General features: G+C 32.6%; 1 long non-coding RNA gene across 1 annotated transcript in view; it reads right to left on the reverse strand.

Annotated features, from left to right (window-relative positions):
- LOC107471155 (uncharacterized) overlaps positions 1-1,510 on the reverse strand; it is a 2,890-nt gene extending 1,380 nt beyond the window's left edge. Inside the window, exons 1-2 of the long non-coding RNA XR_001588568.3 lie at positions 1,408-1,510; positions 1,182-1,327 (exon numbers count right to left, since the gene is read on the reverse strand). This is a non-coding gene — a long non-coding RNA (uncharacterized LOC107471155). The remainder of the gene's footprint in view (positions 1-1,181; positions 1,328-1,407) is intronic.
- Between the last annotated feature and the right edge of the window lie 6,732 nt (positions 1,511-8,242).

Below are 8,242 nucleotides of genomic sequence, written 5' to 3' on the forward strand. Positions count from 1 at the left end.
CGGCATTCTCTTTCCAAACTTCCAAACCATGGCAAGTTAAGGATTTATTTCAAAGCATTCAAAATTACCCATCCAACAATGAGATTTTATAAGAAAAGTTTCTCGGCAGAGTCCCAAGTCTTTAGGGAAGGTCAACTTACATCAATTCCTTAAAATTCATTGAAACTATTAAAATCATAGATTCTCCGTTCAAGTAAATAAAACTGAATTTACTAGAAAACCGGACATACAAAATCACAAGTTCCAACCCGGTCCAAAAATCAACTCATTTGAAACGGAACCGGTTCATTTGAATCAAACCACTTTCAGGTTTCTTTTTGGAACCCCTTTTTTTTAATTCTTTCAAAATGCCTCAAACTTAATTACTCAAACAAAAGTCTAGATTCCTTTGAAATCACTAAAAGCTCCTTTTTATATTGAAATCAATACTAGAGCATCATTCTTTCCTTCACTGATTCAAACGGTTAAAATAGTTCATTTCTAAATAAGTCGAACTCAAGGCTTAAAGTTCACTAAATAATTTAAGCTTGAAAACATCAATATTCTCTTAATAAATCAAATAATACAACTTCTCAAATCCAATCCTTTTCAAATAACTTTTCAAACAAGGCTAGGATTTTGTAGAAATTTCGGCAGCACCTCCCCTAAAACTTGGACTTTTGCCACCCGGTTCGGGTCCCAACTAAACCATTTCTCATTCCTTTTCAACAGCTCAAAACCAAAAATCAATTTAAAGCAAGCCAAATCCAACAATCGCTTCAATGGCGTATCTCAAGGATACCATTTAAAAATCAACTCAATATCAATCGATATAACTCATTTCCAAAGCTTTAAAGAAACGGTTCAATAACAAATCATTTGTCCAAAACCAAATCAATTAAAATAAACCAGGCTGAATTCAAAAGTGCATTCGACTTTTCACATCATTGAAATAATTGACTCAATTCAAACCAATCCTCAACGGTTTAAACTCAAATTTCAAATCTTTAAAGAATCAACTTCAAAATATTATATTTCACAAATCCGCACAACAATTCAGCCAAACCAACAACCCATAATCATTCGAGTCAATCAAATAATACATAAGGCAGATACAATCACCAAATACACAATATCTCACATTGGTATCCATATGTAATAATTCCAATATACAAAACATAGTTTTTGGAAAGCGCCCCTACCTCAAAATGCCAAAATCATAACCCAAACGTGTCAACTGAACTCTTTTTGCTCTGCCCGAAATCACCGGCAATCAGAACCCGACTCGGCTTGCTCTCTCGAAAGCAGAAACAGCTACAAGCGGCATAAGCAAACCAGATTCTAACTCCTAAAACCATTAACATCGCAAATACTTTATTACACGGAACAAAGAACTAACGCAGGGCTTTCAAAAATCAAAATACTCACTGAAATAACAAAATGAAGCAGCCGCAGCTCCTTATCAACCCGGCAGTGGCTCCGTCAGTAAACCCAAGTGACAATTGCGAGCAAAAACACCAGTGACGGTAACTGTAACAACCACGCGGCGTTAACAACCTTTTCGGAATTCCAATAGAACAGAAACCAAACTCAAAATCTTACCGGCGGTGGAACACGATGGCGGCAGGATCTCAAGTGGCAGAAACTCAGCCCGGAGCTCCGACGGCCATGGCGGCAGATTCTGACGGCACGGCAGCAAGGGCGAGGGAACCACCCACCATCATCGCGTCTCATCCTTTCCCGCTACTGACAAGGGCAGCAACCACCATAGCAACCCGGCCTCAGCAACGGCTTCCAACGGTGACAGCGGCGCGCTCAACCCAGAACCCGAATGGAGCACAGTAGGAGCGACGGCCATGAGTGACAGCGACGCGAGCCTCGATGGTAACAGGAAGTGATGGTGGCTGAGCGCGGTGGCTACCCTCCTCACGGTGCGTCTCTCTCTCGCGTGACTGGCGACGACGTGGCTAGGAGGGACGGTGTGGCGAACAGAGGCGGCGGCACGGCGTGGACGCGGTGGTGATGGAGACGCGGCGGCTCCGAGCCCGCGACCACCCACATTCACGAGCCAACCCCTTCTCGATTCTGTTCTCCCTAGCGACGGCGCAATCGGCGCTGTGGTGGTGGCAAACGGGAGCGCGATCGACGGCGAGCTAGACGTGGTGGCAGAGCGCGGCTGGCCGGCGAGCTGCTGCTTGCCCGGTGCTCTTTCTTCCTCCGGGTCTCCCTTTCCCCTCATTCCCCTTTTCGTTCTCTTTGCTTGCTTCTTTCAGGGATAACCAAGAAAACTGTGTGTGTTGAACTTGTGAAGGAGAAAGGGAACTCAGCGGCTGAAGGGGTTAAGTTAGGGAAGGGTTTCATTTTTGAAAATTAGGGTTAAGGGCATTATGGTAATTTCACATAAAATTGGGAATACTATAGTAATTGAAACCCAAATTAAATCCAACACTATTTGTACATAGAAAATACTATTTGCTCATCAATTTTACAAATTATTTTCAATAAAATGCCCAAATCCAAAAATTAGAAATAATATACTTAATTTCTTCATTTTCCAAAATAGCAGTAATAATATTTAAAATATTACTTATCTAATCCGAATCATATAAAATTCTTATTATTTCATAACTATCAACCTTATACTTTGAATACAGAAAATAATCCAATAATTATAAAATTGGATAATAATTATAACTCGTCTCAAATCCAATGAATTAAAAATTGCCTTAATTATCTCTAATAAAATAATTTCTGGAATTAAGGCTATAAATAACTACATGATTTGAGACTTGATCATAATAAGACTTTTCAAAAGTTTTGGGTCTTACAGGAGCATTCAACACGCCCCCCACATGCTGCCTCCCTCATCCAACCACGCCCACCACGTGCTTGAAGCTTCACCGAATCACGCGTCGCCGCTGGCAGCACACCCCCTGCGTGCTGCCTCACCACGCCCCTTGCGTGCTGTCTCATCACGCCCCCCACATACTGCGTGGTTCATCCAACCAGTGTCTGCCACGTGTCCTCCACACTCCCCACATGGTGCCTGTAACATGCCCCTGCGTGTTGGACCTGTCATCTGACACATCCATCTAAGTGTAAATAGACAAAATTCTCCCATTTTCAGCTAAAATACCACCATTTACTCCATAACAAAATTATTTGAGTGAATTACCAACCCGGCCCCTGTCTATTTCTCAGAATGACAACGCGATCCCTCACCATAAAAATGTTCCACTTCGATCCCTGTCCTTTACTTCCATGACCCAACGCGGTCCCTGTGGGTGTTTTTCCGTCAACTCTAAACGAAAAATGCTTACGTGTCAGGTTCAAAAATAGATAGGGGCCTAATTGTCTCTAAATTTAAATTGGTTACGGGTTTATTTGTCCCTATTCTTTAAATAATATTTTTTAAAAAATTTTTATTCCTTATATTAATATTTTTTTTTAATAAATTATTAAATATATAGTATAATAAGTACAAACTAAATTGACATTTCTCAATCTTACATGATGTTATCTTTTTCCCCCTGCAGACTCAACAGATCCCTGATGGAACCATTGAAATCAATGCCGCCATGCTTGGCTGCTTTGAAACACATATCTTAGACAGCGGTGACATTGGCTTTGCTGTCAAGGGTTAGTTTTCTGTTTTCATATGCAACCATGCTTATACATTGTCCCTGTTTGGTTTGTATATTATAGGTGCTGATCGTTTACTCAGACATTTACATGCAAAAGGTGTTCCGATTACCTTGGCAACTGGGTATGTTTTTTTTTTATTCTTGTCGTTTTTGTTTTGATGTATAAAGAAGAGATTGTTTTCTATCATGCATCTATTTGGAAGGAATTTTTTTTATGAAGTTGTATTGAAATTTAATGTACAGTTCTCACAAGTGACACTTTGAATTGAAAACTCAAAGACATGGTGATTGCCACCAACGCTGCTAAACATCACCAAGAAATCCTTGCTCGTTCGCTGCATCTTCAACGTTAGCTCCATCTTCAACTTTTTTATTCTTCTTTAGTTTATTTAATTATTTTATCTCAGCTGTGAGTGAAACACCTTGGAGAACCCTTGTCTTTCTTTAATTTTGTTCGCTTATGTCTTTCGCTTTGGACAATATTTATTTTTTCCTCTTCTGATAAATAAAATAAATTGGATGTCTTTGGAAAAAAAAAGAAATCGGGAGTATAAGAGACTCCAAATCCTAATTATAATTATATATCACAGAATTATTATTTTTAAAATTATATTACTAATTTATTAATTGTGTTCCAATTTTTATGAATATTCTTTGTTTTCAACTACATTATTTTTTTATTTATATACTTAAAATTACATTGCAGACTATTCACTTATTTTCATAATAAATAATATTTTTAAATTTAAATAATTTATTAATTAGTTTGTACTTATTATACTATATATTCAATAATTTATTAAAAAAAGAATATTAATATAATGAATAATTTTTTTAAAAAAAATATCATTTAAAGAATAGGGACAAATAAATCTTAAACAATTTAAATTTAGAGATAATTAGGTCTCTGTTTATTTTTGAACCTGACACGTCAGTCTTTTTCGTTTAGAGTTAACAGAAAAATATCCATAAAAATTACGTTAGATCAGAAAAGTAAAGAACAGAAATCGAAATGGGTTGTTTTTATGATAAAGGATCGCATTATCATTTTAAAAAATAGACAATAATCGAATTAGTAGTTCACTCAAATTATTTAGCCAAATTATCCTTGCTTTGGTATTGATATTGATAGCTACGGTATATATAATTAATTAAATGCACCAAACTTGTCAAGATGGCCATATCTGCCACTTGGGTATAATATACATTGAACACATTCTTTTGCAAGTTGCATGCTTTGAGAGAGAAGGGGGCAAGGACTTTAATTAATTAATGCCGATGGTGTGAAATAATAGAGATCAAAACCGCCAACAAGACAAATCGTAACCACATAAAATCAAATTAAAAGAAAATGGAAAAACGACATCATCAACATCAAGAAGTGACTTATATATAATAAAGAAATGATTTAGAATTCAAAAATATTATTTGTATACTAAAATTATTCACTAAAATCAATCACTAATAATTAATATATTTATATATAAATATATGAATAATTTAATTTATTTTTAATATATATTTATATTTCAATATGTAATTTATACTAATGATTGATTTTAATGGCTGAATTTGATATACATATAATATAATTTTTTAGAATATTATCTCATTTTTTCAGTTATCTTCTTAACTTCTACACAAAAAAAATTATTTCTTTTATCTTTTAAATATTTTTAAACAATAACATATGTATTTAAATTTTCACTTATTTAGTGAAAGAAAAATAATTAAAAAAATGAATTAATTAAAATTCCTAATTATTACTCATAAAATATATAATTTCAAATCTATAATACTAACAACCCAAATATAATTTAAAATCTATAATACTAACAACCCTAGAGCATGTGCAAGTCTTAGTTACATGGCATTTTTTTTAAGTGTTTTTTTCTCGAACCATCTAATACTTAAATTTTGATATAATTCATTAGCTAAAATATTTTGACTATATTAAATGAATATATATAAAAACTAAGTCACTAATCAAGTACTGTATAAAAATATATATTTGATGTGTTTATAAAGAGATTTGGTTATACTATTATAAATAAGTTTGATTATTTTATTATTATAGATTTTTTATTTTGGTAATTGGTAATTTTATTAAAAAATATAAAATAATATATAAATATTTATAAATAAACTTTTTTATAGTTAAATTTTTATATTTATAAAATCTTTTTAAAATTTTATAGGCTTATGTCGAGATGGTGGTTTGTTGTCGAATCATTCATTTTATTTGCACAAATATAATGTTTTATCACCAATTTATAGTATTACTAATGAGTTTATCAAGGTTTTAGAGTTTAGGCTTTTAGTTTAGGGCATAATTTTAGGAAAATTCTACTGTGGCACGGATTATGTGTGTCACTATGCCTTGCTTCTTACCAACAATAACTTCACTGGTTTTTTTTTTTTTCAGATGGATTAGACAACTTAATCCTAGACATTAACAACAATAAATTTTACTGGTTTGAATCTTGGTGTAGCTCGACGAGAGGCATATAAATCTTCCATCTGGGTCAAACTTCAGTTGCAATCTTCTTGTTTTTGGTCATGCAGATCTTAATGAGGGAAGCAACTTTTTCGGGTTGGGCCAAATGAATAAAAAAGAATGAGATCCAAATAGAAAAGAAGAGAAAACTACCCATCAGGCCCGTTATTGCTTGGCCCAATTTTCATTTGGTCCAACCCAATAAAAAAAATCATACACTCGATGACTCGATGATCAGGGAACTTGATAATCCAATTCCAACATTTCAATCATGACCAAAAAAAAAAAAAATTCCAACATTTCAAGACCAAAAAAAAAAAAAAATTCCAACATTTCAAGGGAGATTTATGACTATAGCTTATGGGGTTCAGAACAGAATAAGATAATATTCGGAGAATAAAACAAAAAATAAAAATATAAAAATTAATATTTTTATATTTTATTTAGTGATAAATTAAAATAAATTAAAAAATTAAATTTATTTTTATTTAAAAAATTTGAAAAAATATAATAAAAATATAATTATAAAAAATTAATAAAAACAATAAAAAATCAAAAATAAATTATATCTTTTATTAGTATTTTTATATTTTTTTATTAGAATAAACACAAAATATACTAATTTAATATTTTTAAATATAATATAAAATTTATGTTCAGTGTTTCCTTGGCTTATGAGTCTAGGGGGGCAAGACGATGCATGTGAGGTGACATGTTCAGTGAGACATGAAGTAAAAGACTAAAAGTTATGGAGAAATATCTACTAGAGTGATCATATTTTCACTAAAAGCCTTATATTGTTTGAAGAGTCTCAAATTTAAATTTAGATCCTCTAAATTTTGAATTTGTATTTTAGAGAATAAAATATAATTTATTATCTTTAAATGATTTCTCTCTCATATTTATTTTTAGTCTTACTTATAAAATAAATAATTTTAAAATAAAATTAAAACTTTAAAAAATCCAAATCCCCCAAATTCGCATTTTGTTTCAAGAATAGAATCAGAGAAAGTGAAGGCTCATTTAATCTAACTTTATATTTCTCATGCACTTCACTTGATTTATATATAATGCATAGAGAGAACAGAACCGATAGGGGACTCGTTTGCCGGAGACAGAGACAACAAATATATGTAAATTTTTTACACACTTTCCAAATCTCTATGACTGCAATACCCCCCTCCTCCGCACTTTACCCACCAGAAGCATCCACATCCACATCCTCGATAACAGCATCACCTCCAACCCCCGACAACGTCTACCATGTTCTCAAGACTAAGTTCCACAATTACTTCAAAGACACGCCTTTCTCCACTCTTTAGCAAACGTACAATATAGATTGTTGGACATTACTAGGGGTGTTCAAATCCAAACCAATCCAAATTAAACCGCTCATCCAATCCAATCCAAACCGAAAATCGATTAAAACCGCACTAATTCGGATTTGATTAGATCTTATTTTTTGCAAACCGTTGGATCAGATCGGATTTTGGATCTACTTTTCACAACCGATTCAATTCAATCCAAACCGCACAATGTGTTATAATATTATTATTTTATTATTATGTTTACAATTATACTTATAACATATTCAATTTGTTATATATTTTTATATTTTTCATGTATTATTATTATTTAATAGATATTTTATATTCAAAATGTGATTTATTTATTTATTTTAACTAACCTATAATTTTATTTCTTTTGTTATGTTATGTTGGTTTTTTAAGATATTGGCAAGACTTGTTATGTTATTGTTGTTTTTTGAAATTTAACGTTGAGATTTGTTATATATATTTAATTTTTTTAATTTATAAAATTACAAATCCAATCCAATTCAAACCGCTCGAAGATCGGATCGGATCGGATTGAATTTATTTAAAAAAAAAGCATCCAATCCAAACCGCACATCAAGTAAACATAGTGTTTAAATCAGATGAGTTTTTGACTCAAAAATGATTCAAATGGCACCGCAAATACTCCTAATATTAAGCGAAGAGAAAGTAAATAAATATTACAAGAAGTTGCATGCAATTGGACAAAGTAGCGCATAGGACCCCACATAATCTCATCAACACCATCTATTTGGATTCTCCTCTCTCTCACTTTTATTCCAACTTAA

The sequence above is a fragment of the Arachis duranensis genome, chromosome 10 (genome assembly GCF_000817695.3).
Source record: "Arachis duranensis cultivar V14167 chromosome 10, aradu.V14167.gnm2.J7QH, whole genome shotgun sequence".
NCBI classification, from domain to species: Eukaryota; Viridiplantae; Streptophyta; class Magnoliopsida; order Fabales; family Fabaceae; genus Arachis; species Arachis duranensis.